This window comes from Anser brachyrhynchus (assembly GCF_964034855.1).
Source record: "Anser brachyrhynchus genome assembly, contig: SCAFFOLD_87, whole genome shotgun sequence".
NCBI lineage: Eukaryota > Metazoa > Chordata > Aves > Anseriformes > Anatidae > Anser > Anser brachyrhynchus.
Window position 1 is genome coordinate 590008 of NW_027663947.1, and position 18763 is coordinate 608770.

An 18763-nucleotide genomic window follows, 5' to 3' on the forward strand; every position below is an offset into this window, starting at 1 on the left:
CCAGAGAGTGCACTGGCACCACTGGGGATGCAGTGCAGTGAGTCCAGAGAGTGCATTGGCACCACTGGGGATGCACTGCAGTGAGTCCAGAGAGTGCACTGGCAGCACTGGGGATGCACTGCAGTGAGTCCACAGTGTGCACTGGTACCACTGGGGATGCAGTGCAGTGAGTCCAGAGAGTGCACTGTCACCACTGGGGATGCAGTGCAGTGAGTCCAGAGAGTGCACTGGCACCACTGGGGATGCAGTGCAGTGAGTCCAGAGAGTGCACTGGCACCACTGGGGATGCAGTGCAGTGAGTCCACAGAGTGCACTGGCAGCACTGGGGATGCAGTGCAGTGAGTCCAGAGAGTGCACTGGCACCACTGGGGATGCACTGCAGTGAGTCCAGAGAGCGCATTGGCACCACTGGGGATGCACTGCAGTGAGTCCACAGAGTGCACTGGCACCACTGAGAATGCACTTCAGTGAGTCCAGAGAGTGCACTGGCACCACTGGGGATGCACTGCAGTGAGTCCAGAGAGTGCACTGGCACCACTGGAGATGCAGTACAGTGAGTCCAGTGAATGCACTGGCAACACTGGGGATGCAGTGCAGTGAGTCCAGAGAGTGCACTGGCACCACTGGTGATGCAGTATAGTGAGTCCAGTGAGTGCACTGGCACCACTGGGGATGCAGTGCAGTGAGTCCAGAGAGTGCACTGGCACCACTGGGGACGCACTGCAGTGAGTCCAGAGAGTTCACTGGCACCACTGGGGATGCACTTCAGTGAGTGCAGAGACTGCACTGGCACCACTGGGGATGCAGTGCAGTAAGTCCAGTGAGTGTACTGGCACCACTGGGGATGCACTGCAGTGAGTCCAGAGAGTGCATTGGCACCACTTGGGATGCACTGCAGTGAGTCCAGAGAGTGCACTTGCACCACTGGGGATGCACTGCAGTGAGTCCAGAGAGTGCTCTGGCACCACTGGCGATGCAGTGCAGTGAGTGCAGAGACTGCACTAGCACCACTGGGGATGCAGTGCAGTGAGTCCAGAGAGTGCACTGGCACCAATGGGGATGCACTTCAGTGAGTCCAGAGAGTGCACTGGCTCCACTGGGGATGCAGTGCAGTGAGTCCAGAGAGTGCACTGGCACCATTGGAGATGCAGTGCAGTGAGTCCAGAAAGTGCACTGGCACCACTGGGGATGCAGTGCAGTGAGTCCAGAGAGTGCACTGGCACCACTGGGGATGCAGTGCAGTGAGTCCAGAGAGTGCACTGGCACCACTGGGGACGCACTGCAGTGAGTCCAGAGAGTTCACTGGCACCACTGGGGATGCACTTCAGTGAGTGCAGAGACTGCACTGGCACCACTGGGGATGCAGTGCAGTAAGTCCAGTGAGTGTACTGGCACCACTGGGGATGCACTGCAGTGAGTCCAGAGAGTGCATTGGCACCACTTGGGATGCACTGCAGTGAGTCCAGAGAGTGCACTTGCACCACTGGGGATGCAGTGCAGTGAGTCCAGAGAGTGCACTGGCACCACTGGGGATGCAGTGCAGTGAGTCCAGAGAGTGCACTGGCACCAATGGGGATGCACAGCAGTGAGTCCACAGAGTGCACTGGCACCACTGGGGATGCAGTGCAGTGAGTCCAGAGACTGCACTAGCACCACTGGGGATGCAGTGCAGTCAGTCCAGTGAGTGTACTGGCACCACTGGGGATGCACTGCAGTGAGTCCAGAGAGTGCACTGGCACCACTGAGAATGCACTTCAGTGAGTCCAGAGAGTGCACTGGCACCACTGGGGATGCACTGCAGTGAGTCCAGAGAGTGCACTGGCACCACTGGGGATGCAGTGCAGTGAGTCCAGAGAGTGCACTGGCACCACTGGGGATGCACTTCAGTGAGTCCAGAGAGTGCACGGGCTCCACTGGGGATGCACTGCAGTGAGTCCACAGAGTGCACTGGCACCACTGGGGATGCAGTGCAGTGAGTCCAGAGAGTGCACTGGCTCCACTGGGGATGCAGTGCAGTGAGTCCAGAGAGTGCTCTGGCACCACTGGGTATGCAGTGCAGTGAGTCCAGAGTGTGCACTGGCACCACTGGGAATGCAGTGCAGTGAGTCCAGAGATCGCACTGGCACCACGGGGGATGCACTTCAGTGAGTCCAGAGAGTGCACTGGCACCACTGGGGATGCAGTGCAGTGAGTCCAGAGAGTGCACTGGCACCACTGGCGATGCACTGCAGTGAGTCAAGAGAGTGCACTGGCACCACTGGGGATGCACTGCAGTGAGTCCAGAGAGTGCACTGGCACCAGAGGGAATGCACTGCAGTGAGTCCAGTGAGTGCACTGGCACCACTGGGGATGCAGTGCAGTGAGTGCAGGGAGTGCACTGGCACCACTGGGGATGCAGTGCAGTGAGTCCATAGAGTGCAGTGGCACCACTGGGGATGCACTGCAGTGAGTCCAGAGAGTGCACAGGCAGCACTGGGGATGCAGTGCAGTGAGTCCAGAGAGTACTCTGGCACCACTGGGGATGCAGTGCAGTGAGTCCAGAGAGTGCACTGGCACCAATGGGGATGCACTTCAGTGAGTCCAGAGAGTGCACTGGCTCCACTGGGGATGCAGTGCAGTGAGTCCAGAGAGTGCACTGGCACCATTGGAGATGCAGTGCAGTGAGTCCAGAAAGTGCACTGGCACCACTGGGGATGCAGTGCAGTTACTCCAGAGAGTGCACTGGCACCACTGGGGATGCAGTGCAGTGAGTCCAGAGAGTGCACTGGCACCACTGGGGACGCACTGCAGTGAGTCCAGAGAGTTCACTGGCACCACTGGGGATGCACTTCAGTGAGTGCAGAGACTGCACTGGCACCACTGGGGATGCAGTGCAGTAAGTCCAGTGAGTGTACTGGCACCACTGGGGATGCACTGCAGTGAGTCCAGAGAGTGCATTGGCACCACTTGGGATGCACTGCAGTGAGTCCAGAGAGTGCACTTGCACCACTGGGGATGCAGTGCAGTGAGTCCAGAGAGTGCACTGGCACCACTGGGGATGCAGTGCAGTGAGTCCAGAGAGTGCACTGGCACCAATGGGGATGCACAGCAGTGAGTCCACAGAGTGCACTGGCACCACTGGGGATGCAGTACAGTGAGTCCAGAGAGTGCACTGGCACCACTGGGGATGCACTGCAGTGAGTCCAGAGAGTGCTCTGGCACCACTGGCGATGCAGTGCAGTGAGTGCAGAGACTGCACTAGCACCACTGGGGATGCAGTGCAGTCAGTCCAGTGAGTGTACTGGCACCACTGGGGATGCACTGCAGTGAGTCCAGAGAGTGCACTGGCACCACTGAGAATGAACTTCAGTGAGTCCAGAGAGTGCACTGGCACCACTGGGGATGCACTGCAGTGAGTCCAGAGAGTGCACTGGCACCACTGGGGATGCAGTGCAGTGAGTCCAGAGAGTGCACTGGCACCACTGGGGATGCACTTCAGTGAGTCCAGAGAGTGCACGGGCTCCACTGGGGATGCACTGCAGTGAGTCCACAGAGTGCACTGGCACCACTGGGGATGCAGTGCAGTGAGTCCAGAGAGTGCACTGGCTCCACTGGGGATGCAGTGCAGTGAGTCCAGAGAGTGCTCTGGCACCACTGGGTATGCAGTGCAGTGAGTCCAGAGTGTGCACTGGCACCACTGGGAATGCAGTGCAGTGAGTCCAGAGATCGCACTGGCACCACGGGGGATGCACTTCAGTGAGTCCAGAGAGTGCACTGGCACCACTGGGGATGCAGTGCAGTGAGTCCAGAGAGTGCACTGGCACCACTGGCGATGCACTGCAGTGAGTCAAGAGAGTGCACTGGCACCACTGGGGATGCACTGCAGTGAGTCCAGAGAGTGCACTGGCACCAGAGGGAATGCACTGCAGTGAGTCCAGTGAGTGCACTGGCACCACTGGGGATGCAGTGCAGTGAGTGCAGGGAGTGCACTGGCACCACTGGGGATGCAGTGCAGTGAGTCCAGAGAGTGCAGTGGCACCACTGGGGATGCAGTGCAGTGAGTCCAGAGAGTGCACAGGCAGCACTGGGGATGCAGTGCAGTGAGTCCAGAGAGTACTCTGGCACCACTGGGGATGCAGTGCAGTGAGTCCAGAGAGTGCACTGGCTCCACTGGGGATGCAGTGCAGTGAGTCCAGAGAGTGCACTGGCACCATTGGAGATGCAGTGCAGTGAGTCCAGAAAGTGCACTGGCACCACTGGGGATGCAGTGCAGTTACTCCAGAGAGTGCACTGGCACCACTGGGGATGCAGTGCAGTGAGTCCAGAGAGTGCACTGGCACCACTGGGGACGCACTGCAGTGAGTCCAGAGAGTTCACTGGCACCACTGGGGATGCACTTCAGTGAGTGCAGAGACTGCACTGGCACCACTGGGGATGCAGTGCAGTAAGTCCAGTGAGTGTACTGGCACCACTGGGGATGCACTGCAGTGAGTCCAGAGAGTGCATTGGCACCACTTGGGATGCACTGCAGTGAGTCCAGAGAGTGCACTTGCACCACTGGGGATGCAGTGCAGTGAGTCCAGAGAGTGCACTGGCACCACTGGGGATGCAGTGCAGTGAGTCCAGAGAGTGCACTGGCACCAATGGGGATGCACAGCAGTGAGTCCACAGAGTGCACTGGCACCACTGGGGATGCAGTACAGTGAGTCCAGAGAGTGCACTGGCACCACTGGGGATGCACTGCAGTGAGTCCAGAGAGTGCTCTGGCACCACTGGCGATGCAGTGCAGTGAGTGCAGAGACTGCACTAGCACCACTGGGGATGCAGTGCAGTCAGTCCAGTGAGTGTACTGGCACCACTGGGGATGCACTGCAGTGAGTCCAGAGAGTGCACTGGCACCACTGAGAATGAACTTCAGTGAGTCCAGAGAGTGCACTGGCACCACTGGGGATGCACTGCAGTGAGTCCAGAGAGTGCACTGGCACCACTGGGGATGCAGTGCAGTGAGTCCAGAGAGTGCACTGGCACCACTGGGGATGCACTTCAGTGAGTCCAGAGAGTGCACGGGCTCCACTGGGGATGCACTGCAGTGAGTCCACAGAGTGCACTGGCACCACTGGGGATGCAGTGCAGTGAGTCCAGAGAGTGCACTGGCTCCACTGGGGATGCAGTGCAGTGAGTCCAGAGAGTGCTCTGGCACCACTGGGTATGCAGTGCAGTGAGTCCAGAGTGTGCACTGGCACCACTGGGAATGCAGTGCAGTGAGTCCAGAGATCGCACTGGCACCACGGGGGATGCACTTCAGTGAGTCCAGAGAGTGCACTGGCACCACTGGGGATGCAGTGCAGTGAGTCCAGAGAGTGCACTGGCACCACTGGCGATGCACTGCAGTGAGTCAAGAGAGTGCACTGGCACCACTGGGGATGCACTGCAGTGAGTCCAGAGAGTGCACTGGCACCAGAGGGAATGCACTGCAGTGAGTCCAGTGAGTGCACTGGCACCACTGGGGATGCAGTGCAGTGAGTGCAGGGAGTGCACTGGCACCACTGGGGATGCAGTGCAGTGAGTCCAGAGAGTGCAGTGGCACCACTGGGGATGCAGTGCAGTGAGTCCAGAGAGTGCACAGGCAGCACTGGGGATGCAGTGCAGTGAGTCCAGAGAGTACTCTGGCACCACTGGGGATGCAGTGCAGTGAGTCCAGAGAGTGCACTGGCACCACTGGGGATGCACTGCAGTGAGTCCAGAGAGTGCACTGGCACCACTGGTGATGCACTGCAGTTACTCCAGAGAGTGCACTGGCACCACTGGGGATGCGGTGCAGTGAGTCCAGAGAGTGCACTGGCACCACTGGTGATGCACTGCAGTGAGTCCAGAGAGTGCACTGGCACCACTGAGAATGCCCTTCAGTGAGTCCAGAGAGTGCACTGGCACCACTGGGGATGCACTGCATTGAGTCCACAGAGTGCACTAGCACCACTGGGGATGCAGTGCAGTGAGTCCAGAGAGTGTACTGGCACCACTGGGGATGCACTGCAGTGAGTCCAGAGAGTGCACTGTCACCACTGAGAATGCACTTCAGTGAGTCCAAAGAGTGCACTAGCACCACTGGGGATGCACTGCAGTGAGTCCAGAGAGTGAACTAGCACCACTGGGAATGTAGTGCAGTGAATCCAGTGAGTGCACTGGCACCAGTGGGGATGCACTGCAGTGAGTCCAGAGAGTGCACTGGCACCACTGGGGATGCACTGCAGTGAGTCCAGAGAGCGCACTGGCACCACTGGGGATGCACTGCAGTGAGTCCACAGAGTGCACTGGCACCACTGAGAATGCACTTCAGTGAGTCCAGAGAGTGCACTGGCACCACTGGGGATGCACTGCAGTGAGTCCAGAGAGTGAACTAGCACCACTGGGAATGCAGTGCAGTGAATCCAGTGAGTGCACTGGCACCACTGGGGATGCAGTGCAGTGAGTCAAGAGAGTGCACTGGCACCACTGGGGATGCACTGCAGTGAGCCCAGAGAGTGCACTGGCACCACTGGGGATGCGTTGCCGGGAGTCCAGAGAGTGCACTGGCACCACTGGGGATGCAGTGCAGTGAGTCCAGAGAGTGCACTGGCACCACTGGGGATGCAGTGCAGTGAGTCCAGAGAGTTCTCTGGCACCACTGGGGATGCAGTGCAGTGAGTCCAGAGAGTGCACTGGCACCACTGGGATGCAGTGCAGTGAGTCCAGAGAGTGCACTGGCACCACTGGTGATGCACTGCAGTTACTCCAGAGAGTGCACTGGCACCACTGGGGATGCGGTGCGGTGAGTCCAGAGAGTGCACTGGCACCACTGGGGATGCAGTGCAGTCAGTCCAGTGAGTGTACTGGCACCACTGGGGATGCACTGCAGTGAGTCCAGAGAGTGCACTGGCACCACTGAGAATGCCCTTCAGTGAGTCCAGAGAGTGCACTGGCACCACTGGGGATGCACTGCAGTGAGTCCACAGAAGGCACTAGCACCACTGGGGATGCAGTGCAGTGACTCTAGAGAGTGCACTGGCACCACTGGGGATGCACTTCAGTGAGTCCAGAGAGTGCACTGGCACCACTGGGGATGCAGTGCAGTGAGTCCAGAGAGTGCATTGGCACCACTGGGGATGCAGTGCAGTGAGTCCAGAGAGTGCACTGGCACCACTGGGGATGCACTGCAGTGAGTCCACAGAGTGCACTGGTACCACTGGGGATGCAGTGCAGTGAGTCCAGAGAGTGCACTGGCACCACTGGGGATGCACTGCAGTGAGTCCAGAGAGTGCACTGGCACCACTGGGGATGCAGTGCAGTGAGTCCAGAGAGTGCGCTGGCACCACTGGGGATGCAGTGCAGTGAGTCCAGAGAGTGCACTGGCACCACTGGGGATGCAGTGCAGTGAGTCCAGAGAGTGCACTGGTGTTGTCGACGGAGGGAAGACACAAACGCTCAATATGAGTGTTAAGTATGCTTCAGCTTTAATGGATAGCTCAATTGTCTTTTATCGTGTACAGGATAATTAGCTCATACATATTGCAAAAGCCAAGCTCCTTATTGGTTAGCGTAATCTCCTGCCCTACCGGTTAGTTCCGCATTCTTTTAGCCGCTAGTTCCCTTTTCTAGTCTAACTATAACTCCAAGGGCAGTATGCCCTCTACTGTCATTGGTTCTAACTGCCTGGGATTTCTCGCAAGAGTTCCCGGACAAGCCTTGCGTACGTGCCTTTGCTCTTGCTCCTCTAGACCAGCTGGGTGCGGCAATCCGCCACCTCCCCACCCTGCAGCTGCACGAGATCAATGTGACCACGCGCAGCGAGCCAGTCCTCAACAATTCCCCCGTTTTTATTTTGTGCTAGAAAAACCTTATTAGTTAGTTGCTCGAGCCTTTTTGTTAGACAACTAAATATTACTCGCGCCGCTACTATGATTAGTGCGATTATTAGCAGTAAGCGTAGCCCTTCTTTTATGAGACCCAATATCCAGCCTCCCATGTTCCCAAACCAACTCGCAAATAGTTCATCAAGCCAATTATTCTGGACCACTATCTTCTTGGTGTGGTCTCTCAGCCATTTCAGCTGCTCGTGGATTGACTCGCCATGGTCCGAGAGATTAAAACAGCACATTCCTTCGAGCTCTTCACACCCGTGGCCCTGTGCCAGCAGTAGAAAATCAATCGCCGCTCTGTTCTGTAATACAGCGTGTCGCAGGCTATCCAGGTCCTGGGCCATTTCTGTGAGTATCTGCGTAGTCACATTTGCTTGTTTTACAGTCCAACAAGCTAGTTTCCCAAGGCTAGCCATAGCATGGGCTACCGCCACTCCAGGCACAAGTGCCGCCGAAAAGAATCTTTCGGCAGGACCCCAGAGTTCGACCTGGTCATCACAGTCACTCCCCAAAGTTTTTAGACTGCGTCTCGTCCGGCGTCTCCATTGTTGAGTAATGTTTCACAACTCTTGAAACCCCGGTAACTCTTTATAACAATCTATATCTGGTGTCTTACGCTTTTCTAAAAAGCACTTAAGTAAATCAACTGCCGCTTGTTTCTCCATTCTTACTTACGGTGCCGTTGCCCCCGTGTAAAGCTTCTGTTCGCGGCGTTCCGGCGGGACCCACTATGGGTTCGTCCCGGGCGCTCTTCCCGAGTCGCCTTCTGCTCGCCCCAATCTTGTGTTCCGCGGAATCCGGGTTACGTAGTCAGAACCGGCTTTCCCTTTTTCTCCGTCACCTAAGACCGGCTTACTCGTTTCGGGTCCTCGTCCAGCAAGGGTCCCTGTTCGGGCGCCATTTGTTGTCGACGGAGGGAAGACACAAACGCTCAATATGAGTGTTAAGTATGCTTCAGCTTTAATGGATAGCTCAATTTTCTTTTATCGTGTACAGGATAATTAGCTCATACATATTGCAAAAGCCAAGCTCCTTATTGGTTAGCGTAATCTCCTGCCCTACCGGTTAGTTCCGCATTCTTTTAGCCGCTAGTTCCCTTTTCTAGTCTAACTATAACTCCAAGGGCAGTATGCCCTCTACTGTCATTGGTTCTAACTGCCTGGGATTTCTCGCAAGAGTTCCCGGACAAGCCTTGCGTACGTGCCTTTGCTCTTGCTCCTCTAGACCAGCTGGGTGCGGCAATCCGCCACCTCCCCACCCTGCAGCTGCACGAGATCAATGTGACCACGCGCAGCGAGCCAGTCCTCAACACACTGGCACCAAGGGGATGCACTGCAGTGAGTCCAGAGAGTGCACTGGCACCACTGGGGATGCGGTACCGGGAGTCCAGAGAGTGCACTGGCACCACTGGGGATGCACTGCAGTGAGTCCAGAGAGTGCAGTGGCACCACTGGGGATGCACTGCAGTGAGTCCAGAGAGTGCACTGGCACCACTGGGGATGCACTGCAGTGAGTCCAGAGAGTGCACTGTCACCACTGGGGATGCAGTGCAGTGAGTCCAGAGAGTGCACTGGCACCACTGGGGATGCACTGCAGTGAGTCCAGAGAGTGCTCTGGCACCACTGGGGATGCAGTGCAGTGAGTCCAGAGAGTGCACTGGCACCACTGGGGATGCAGTGCAGTGAGTCCAGAGAGTGCACTGGCACCACTGGGGATGCAGTGCAGTGAGTCCAGAGAGTGTACTGGCACCATTGGGGATGCACTGCAGTGAGTCCAGAGAGTGCACTGCCACCACTGAGGATGCCCTTCAGTGAGTCCAGAGAGTGCACTGGCACCACTGGGGATGCACTGCAGTGAGTCCACAGAGTGCACTAGCACCACTGGGGATGCAGTGCAGTGAGTCCAGAGAGTGCACTGGCACCACTGGGGATGCACTTCAGTGAGTCCAGAGAGTGCACGCGCTCCACTGGGGATGCAGTACAGTGAGTCCAGAGAGTGCATTGGCACCACTGGGGATGCAGTGCAGTGAGTCCAGAGAGTGCACTGGCAGCACAGAGGATGCAGTGCAGTGAGTCCAGAGAGTGCTCTGGCACCACTGGGGATGCAGTGCAGTGAGTCCAGAGAGTGCACTGGCACCACTGGGGATGCAGTGCAGTGAGTCCAGAGAGTGCACTGGCACCACTGGGGATGCACTGCAGTGAGTCCAGAGAGTGCACTGGCACCACTGGTGATGCACTGCAGTGAGTCCAGAGAGTGCACTGGCACCACTGGGGATGCACTGCAGTGAGTCCAGAGAGTGCACTGGCACCACTGGGGATGCAGTGCAGTGAGTCCAGAGAGTGCACTGGCACCAGAGGGAATGCACTGCAGTGAGTCCAGTGAGTGCATTGGCACCACTGGGGATGCAGTGCAGTGAGTCCAGAGAGTGCACTGGCAGCACTGGACATGCAGTTCAGTGAGTCCAGAGAGTGCAGTGGCACCACTGGGGATGCAGTGCAGTGAGTCCAGAGAGTGCACTGGCAGCACTGGGGATGCAGTGCAGTGAGTCCAGAGTGTGCACTGGCACCACTGGGGATGCAGTGCAGTGAGTCCAGAGAGTGCACTGGCAATACTGGGGATGCAGTGCAGTGAGTCCAGAGAGTGCACTGGCACCACTGGGGCTGCAGTGCAGTGAGTCCAGAGAGTGCACTGGCACCACTGGGGATGCAGTGCAGTGAGTCCAGAGAGTGCTCTGGCACCACTGGGGATGCACTGAAGTGAGTCCAGAGAGTGCACTGGCACCACTGGGGATGCAGTGCAGTGAGTCCAGAGAGTGCACTGGCAATACTGGGGATGCAGTGCAGTGAGTCCAGAGAGTGCACTGGCAACACTGGGGTTGCAGTGCAGTGAGTCCAGAGAGTGAACTGGCACCACTGGGGATGCAGTGCAGTGAGTCCAGAGTGTGCACTGGCACCACTGGGGATGCAGTGCAGTGAGTCCAGAGATTGCACTGGCACCACTGGGGATGCAGTGCAGTGAGTCCAGAGATTGCACTGGCACCACTGGGGATGCACTGCAGTGAGTCCAGAGAGTGCACTGGCACCACTGGGGATGCAGTGCAGTGAGTCCAGAGAGTGCACTGGCACCACTGGGGATGCAGTGCAGTGAGTCCAGTGAGTGTACTGGCACCACTGGGGATGCAGTGCAGTGAGTCCAGAGAGTGCACTGGCACCACTGAGAATGCACTTCAGTGAGTCCAGAGAGTGCACTGCCACCACTGGGGATGCAGTGCAGTGAGTCCAGAGAGTGCACTGGCACCACTGAGAATGCACTTCAGTGAGTCCAAAGAGTGCACTGGCACCACTGGGGATGCACTGCAGTGAGTCCAGAGAGTGCACTAGCACCACTGGGAATGCAGTACAGTGAGTCCAGAGAGTGCACTGGCACCACTGGGGATGCACTGCAGTCACTCCAGAGAGTGCACTGGCACCACTGATGATGCAGTACAGTGAGTCCAGTGAGCGCACTGGCACCACTGGGGATGTAGTGCAGTGATTCGAGAGAGTGCACTGGCACCACTGGGGATGCACTGCAGTGAGTCCAGAGAGTGCACTGGCACCACTTGGGATGCAGTGCAGTGAGTCCAGAGAGTGCACTGGCACCACTGGGGATGCAGTGCAGTGAGTCCAGAGAGTGCATTGGCACCACTGGGGATGCAGTGCAGTGAGTCCAGAGAGTGCACTGGCACCACTGGGGATGCACTGCTGTGAGTCCAGAGAGTGCACTGGCAGCAGTGGAGATGCACTGCAGTGAGTCCAGAGAGTGCACTGGCACCACTGGGGATGCACTGCAGTGAGTCCAGAGAGTGCAGTGGCACCACTGGGGATGCAGTGCAGTGAGTCCAGAGAGTGCACTGGCACCACTGGGGATGCACTGCTGTGAGTCCAGAGAGTGCACTGGCACCACTGGGGATGCAGTGCAGTGAGTCCAGAGAGTGCACTGGCAGCACTGGGGATGCAGTGCAGTGACTCGAGAGAGTGCACTGGCACCACTGGGGATGCACTGCAGTGAGTCCAGAGAGCGCACTGGCACCACTGGGGATGCACTGCAGTGAGTCCACAGAGTGCACTGGAACCACTGAGAATGCACTTCAGTGAGTCCAGAGAGTGCACTGGCACCACTGGGGATGCACTGCAGTGAGTCCATGTTGAGGACTGGCTCGCTGCGCGTAATCACATTGATATCATGCAGCTGCAAGATAAGGAAATGGCGGATTACCGCACCCAGCTGGTCTAGAAAAACAAGAGCAAAGGCACGTACGCAAGGCTTGTCTGGGAACTCTTGTGAGAAATCCCAGGCAGCTTGTCTGGGAACTCTTGTGAGAAATCCCAGGCAATTAGAAACAATGATAGTAGAGGGCATACTGCCCTGGGAGTTATAGTTAGATTAGAAAGGGGAACTAGCGGATAGAAGAATGCGGAACTAACAGATAGGGCAGTAGATGACGCTTACCAATAAGGAGCTTGGCTTTTGCAATATGTATGAGCTAATTATCCTGTACACGATAAAAGACAATTGAGCTATCCATTAAAGCTGAAGCATACTTAACACTCATATTGAGCGTTTGTGTCTTCCCTCCGTCGACAACAAATGGCGCCCGAACAGGGACCCTTGCTGGACGAGGACCCGAAACGAGTAAGCCGGTATTAGGCGACGGAGTACAAGGGGAAAGCCGGTTCTGACTACGTAACCCGGAATCCGCGGAACATAAGATTGGGGCGAGCAGAAGACGACTCGGGAAGAGCGCCCGGGACGAACCCATAGCGGGTCCCGCCGGAACGCCGCGAACGGAAGCTTTGTACGGGGGCAACGGCACCGTGAGTAAGCATGGAGAAACAAGCGGCAATAGATTTACTTAAGTGCTTTTTAGAAAAGCGTAAGACACGCTTTGCACGGGGGCAACGGCACCGTGAGTAAGCATGGAGAAACAAGCGGCAATTAATTTACTTAAGTGCTTTTTAGAAAAGCGTAAGACGCCAGATATAGATTGTCATAAAGAATTACAGGGGTTAGTGGCCTATGGGGTGGCGAAGGGCTGCTTTATTAACCCTGACACATTGTTTGAGGAGGATGAGTGGCGTAAGTTTGGTGATATATTGTTTGAGGAAATGATTAGTGAGAATAAGACGGCTAAGAAGCTGGCAAAACCGTGGCGGGCTGTTACGAATGCTTTAACAATACATCGGGTAGAACAGAAAGTAGCAGCCGCTGCAACAGAGCGGCTGGGCAAAACGTTGAGGGCGGATGAAGAGGCCAATCCGTACCCCCTCCCTCCGTCGGTCCAACAATTCACCATGAAGGCACCCGGGGGATGGGGAGAGGGGGCACGACCCAGTGCACCTCCTCTACCCCTGGAAACTCCCGAGGGAGAGGCGGCAGGCGAGGGGAGAAATAAGAATCCATTTTTGAAAGATATGCGACTCGAATCAGGGGGGTCGGAGAGAGCAGGACTCTGGGCGAAAATAGCAGGGGAGGCGTTACGTGAAGGTGATGTGGGGGCAGCGACAGAGCTTGTAGGCGCCTTCCCCGTGGTGTACTCTCCACCAGACGCCCAGGGCCAGATAACTGTTACTATGACAAATCTGGACTGGAAAATACTGACCCAATTGCGTGCCACGGTAAATGAGTCAGGAATACGTGGGGAGCCAACGAAACAGATGTTAGACTATCTGTGGTCCACTAACGTGTTGCTCCCCGGCGATATTCGTAATATCATGAAACTAATACTGACGCAGCATCAGATCCTGCTGTTTAATGCCCATTGGCATTCAGCTTGTCAGGAGGCAGTCGCGGTGCAGCGTCAGCCCGGAGATCCATTATACGGGGTCACGCTGGAGGAGCTTTTGGGGGTCGGTGCATACAATCGCTTGGAGGCCCAGGCCCTAATGGGGCCGGATAAGGCAAAAGCGACCATGACGCTAGCTAGGAGAGCACTGGACCAAATTAGGGAGCCTGGAGGAATGCCCTCCTATATGTCCATCAAGCAAGGGCGAGACGAAGCGTTTGGAACATTTATTGATAGGGTTGCCGCAGCTATACAGGTAGCTGGGTTACCCGAATATCTCAAAGGCCCTATTCTTAAACAATGCGCCCTTCAAAATTGTAATCAAACCTCTCGAAATGTTCTAAATACGCTGCCCAGTACCTGGACTATAGAAGAGGCTCTTGATCGATTGTCGCGGATACCGATAGGCTCGCAAGCGCTATTGGTTGACGCTATTCGAAAGGTAGGGGAAAGTATTACTCAGGGACTGCAGGCTAGTCAGTCGCAGGTATTCGCCGCCCTTGCCCCCCTGCAAAGTGGAAAAGGACCTCACTCGTCGAGAAGACCTGCACTACGCTGCTATCGGTGTGGCATCGCGGGTCATATAAAGAGGCAATGTGGGACGGCTAATGTGTGGTGTCCCTCTTGCCGATCTGATACGCATAATGAAACCGCTTGCCGGCGGAAGACCCAGGGAAACGGGAAGACCAGCGGGAACCGCCGCCCCGCGATGACACAAAAAGCGGCTTTCCCCTCAACAGCGGCGGCAGCTGCGGAGACTCCAACCGAGACGAATCCTTTCACCTCCAACCAGCCACCAGAGGGAGCCTGGGGATTGGACTTGGCAACCGCAGTAAATGTGACTTTGATGGACAATAAGCCTGTTGGGGTGAAAACAGGCGTTATGGGACCTGTAAAAATTAATAATGAGCCTGTTGGAGCACTTCTGATTGGAAGGTCATCGGCGACATTAAATGGGGCTTTAGTGTTAACAGGACTTATTGATAAGGACTTTACTGGGGAGATACAAATTATGGTATCAGCCATGTTCCCTCCGCTACATATACCGAAGGGAACTCGATTGGCTCAATTCTGCCTGTCTCTTGCCAAAGCGACTGATCCCTTCCGCACCTGTTTGTTCGGGGTCCCAATAGGGAACAAGGAGGAGCTGAAACAACTGTTAGCACCATATTCCGCAAGTACTGATTTGTTCGATCTTTCGTCCAACCTCTCCGACGCCGTTGTGGCGGCGCTAGTGGCTCTGAACACGAGCTTGCCATGGGATCCCCAGGAACTGGATTTGTTGGGATCAGTGGCGGTAGGGAACACCAGTAATAACTGGACACAGACGTGCTTTATGTGGAATAAAGGAAAACAAAATATGACTCAATGGACTAATGTGACCTCTCACACAAGGGGGTTCGAAGCTAATAGCAGCTATTGCGGGTACAACGACACCACCAACACCACCATGGGGGCATACGGGAACAAGTCAAGCACATGGCCAAGGCAAACTGCTAAGGCCTTACCACCTGGTATATTCCTGATCTGTGGAGATCGAGCCTGGCAGGGAATCCCAGCAAATGCGCACGGGGGGCCATGCTATTTGGGACGCTTGACTTTGTTTGCCCCTGACCTACACAGTCAAGAATTGCGAAACATTACTCAACAATGGAAACGACGGACGAGACGCAGTCTCAAAAACTTTGGGGAGTGACTGCGATAACCAGGTCGAACTCTGGGGTCCTGCTGAAAGGTTCTTTTCAGCGGCACTTGTGCCTGGAGTGGCTGTGGCTCATGCTATGGCTAGTCTAGGGAAACTAGCTTGTTGGGCTGTAAAACAAGCAAATGTGACATTTGAAAAAAAAAAAAAAAAAAAAAAAAAAAAAAAAAAAAAAGGGAGAGAGAGAAACTAGCTTGCACATTTTAGGTCTGTGAAATTTTGTGAGAATTTTTTCCTGCACTGGACAGTTGAGAGAAAAAAAAAAAAAAGGAAAGAAAAAAAAAAAAAAAAAAAAAAAAAAAAAAAAAGCACATAGGGAATTATGTTAATTGTGTTTGTGTCTTTAGGCAAAGCTGTGGAAGTCTTGAAATGTCACAGTAGTAAATAACTTTTATTACTTTTTGGCTAATTCTTTTTCTGTTGGAACACTGAATTCTGTGCATATGTATATATGAACACAAATTGAAGGCCTCTACCTCCTGGAGTATACAACTTGGTTTGTTTACCTCCACATGATTTTTTTTTTTTTTTAAGTTCAGTGTGGAGACTTGAAACTTGAATGTCCCTTCCAACTTTTATATTTAAAACAAGACTAGAAAATTGAAGACTGTTTTTCACCTGTACATAGAAATATTAAAGGGTGGTCTTAAAATTTGAACATTGGTCTGGAGAAAAACCATGGTGTTTGTTATGGACAATTAACTGTTAAAGTTATTGTAAGTTATCTGTATTTAGCAGAGTATTTTCAACGAGTGATCTGAGCTGAAATTGGAGACTATTAGTAAGTTATGTTTGGAAGTTTTAACTTCAATGAAGTAATTATTTGCTGTGAAAGAGACGAACATTGAATGACTGAACAAAGAGGGTGCAATATCTTTGTTTTTTATGAGGCTCCTGAGAATAAAACCAACTGAAGCATTTCAATTCACTTGAATGAGAAACGTGTTTAATTAAAAGAGCCCAAGAAGACACTGGTATGAAAGGTAAAATCTCAGAGGTTGGTCAGTTAATGTGGCACACTTGCTGGTCACTTTGTAAAATGTAGATTTGAAGTACAGTGGTGAAAACATTAAATGTGACTACGCAGATGCTCACAGAAATGGCCCAGGACCTGGACAGCTTGCGACACGCTGTGTTACAGAACAGAGCGGCGATTGATTTTCTACTGCTGGCACAGGGCCACGGGTGTGAAGAGCTCGAAGGAATGTGCTGTTTTAATCTCTCGGACCATGGCGAGTCAATCCACGAGCAACTGAAATGGCTGAGAGACCACACCAAGAAGATAGTGGTCCAAGATAATTGGCTTGATAGACTGTTTGCAAATTGGTTTGGGAACATGGGGGGTTGGATATTGGGTCTGATAAAAGAAGGGCTACGCTTACTGCTAATAATTGTCCTAATTATAGTAGCGGCGCGAGTAGTATTTAGTTGCCTAATAAAAAGGCTCGAGCAGTTAACTAGTAGGGTTTTTCTAGCAACAGTAATAGCATGTGTAAGGTGTAATTGCTCGAAAAAGAAAAAAAAAAAAAAAAAAAAAAAAAAAAAAAAAAAAAAAAAAAGGGGTCAATGCCACACGTGCTCCTTATTGCAATGCATCTCTTTGCTGTCATTATACAAACTATAATAGCATCCTTCCTTGCGCCAGGAGCCGCTCTGCTCGGCTGTGGGATCGACTGTGGAACGGACGCCCCTAGGTGCACCCCGAGCATTTTTTCCTCGGAGGGGTCTCCACTCTCAGCCGCTCACCACGGGAGCAGACAAGGACCTCCTGAAGCTGCACACAAATTATTTTCAGTGATATTGTCTTGTGGTATGAATGAGAAGTGCAAGAGGCCTCTCTGCGTGATTGTGTGATTGTGTGATTGTGCTGTGCGAGTAAGAAGCAGTATCGCTGCGAAGCAACATTCCTAGCGCTTAGTGGCTTGTTGACTGATGTAGATTCTAGTAGGCACACTACTTTACAATCGTAGTTCTGCATGAGATTTTTGACCCTGTTGCTTATTGTACCTTGCTTATTGCAGTGTGTGCGGTGATTGATAGAAAAATCTATAGAAAGCTTTTGGTTCAAAATAAAAACGGGGGAATTGTTGAGGACTGGCTCGCTGCGCGTAATCACATTGATATCATGCAGCTGCAAGATAAGGAAATGGCGGATTACCGCACCCAGCTGGTCTAGAAAAACAAGAGCAAAGGCACGTACGCAAGGCTTGTCTGGGAACTCTTGTGAGAAATCCCAGGCAGCTTGTCTGGGAACTCTTGTGAGAAATCCCAGGCAATTAGAAACAATGATAGTAGAGGGCATACTGCCCTGGGAGTTATAGTTAGATTAGAAAGGGGAACTAGCGGATAGAAGAATGCGGAACTAACAGATAGGGCAGTAGATGACGCTTACCAATAAGGAGCTTGGCTTTTGCAATATGTATGAGCTAATTATCCTGTACACGATAAAAGACAATTGAGCTATCCATTAAAGCTGAAGCATACTTAACACTCATATTGAGCGTTTGTGTCTTCCCTCCGTCGACAACAAGTCCAGAGAGTGCACTAGCACCACTGGGGAATGCAGTGCAGTGAGTCCAGTGAGTACACTGGCACCAATGGGGATGCAGTGCAGTGAGTCAAGAGAGTGCACTGGCACCACTGGGGATGCACTGCAGTGAGCCCAGAGAGTGCACTGGCACCACTGGGGATGCGGTGCCGGGAGTCCAGAGAGTGCACTGGCACCACTGGGGATGCAGTGCAGTGAGTCCAGAGAGTGCACTGGCTCCACTGGGGATGCAGTGCAGTGAGTCCAGAGAGTGCACTGGCACCATTGGAGATGCAGTGCAGTGAGTCCAGAGAGTGCACTGGCACCACTGGGGATGCAGTGCAGTGAGTCCAGAGAGTGCACTGGCACCACTGGGGATGCAGTGCAGTGAGTCCAGAGAGTGCACTGGCAGCACTGGGGATGCACTGCAGTGAGTCCAGAGAGTGCACTGGCACCACTGGGGATGCACTGCAGTGAGTCCAGAGAGCGCACTGGCACCACTGGGGATGCACTGCAGTGAGTCCACAGAGTGCACTGGCACCACTGAGAATGCACTTCAGTGAGTCCAGAGAGTGCACTGGTACCACTGGGGATGCACTGCAGTGAGTCCAGAGAGTGCACTAGCACCACTGGGGATGCAGTGCAGTGAATCCAGTGAGTGCACTGGCACCACTGGGGATGCAGTGCAGTGAGTCAAGAGAGTGCACTGGCACCACTGGGGATGCAGTACAGTGAGTCCAGAGAGTGCATTGGCACCATTGGAGATGCAGTGCAGTGAGTCCAGAGAGTGCACTGGCACCACTGGGGATGCACAGCAGTGAGTCCAGAGAGTTCAT

At 54.1% G+C, this 18763-nt stretch overlaps 1 long non-coding RNA gene across 1 annotated transcript; it reads left to right on the forward strand.

Moving 5' to 3' along the window:
* The first annotated feature begins 14851 nt into the window (after positions 1–14851).
* LOC308186580 lies at positions 14852–17894 on the forward strand. Its single transcript, XR_013944118.1, has 2 exons — positions 14852–17637; positions 17673–17894. It is a non-coding gene; the product is annotated as an uncharacterized lncRNA (long non-coding RNA).
* Positions 17895–18763: the final 869 nt, after the last annotated feature.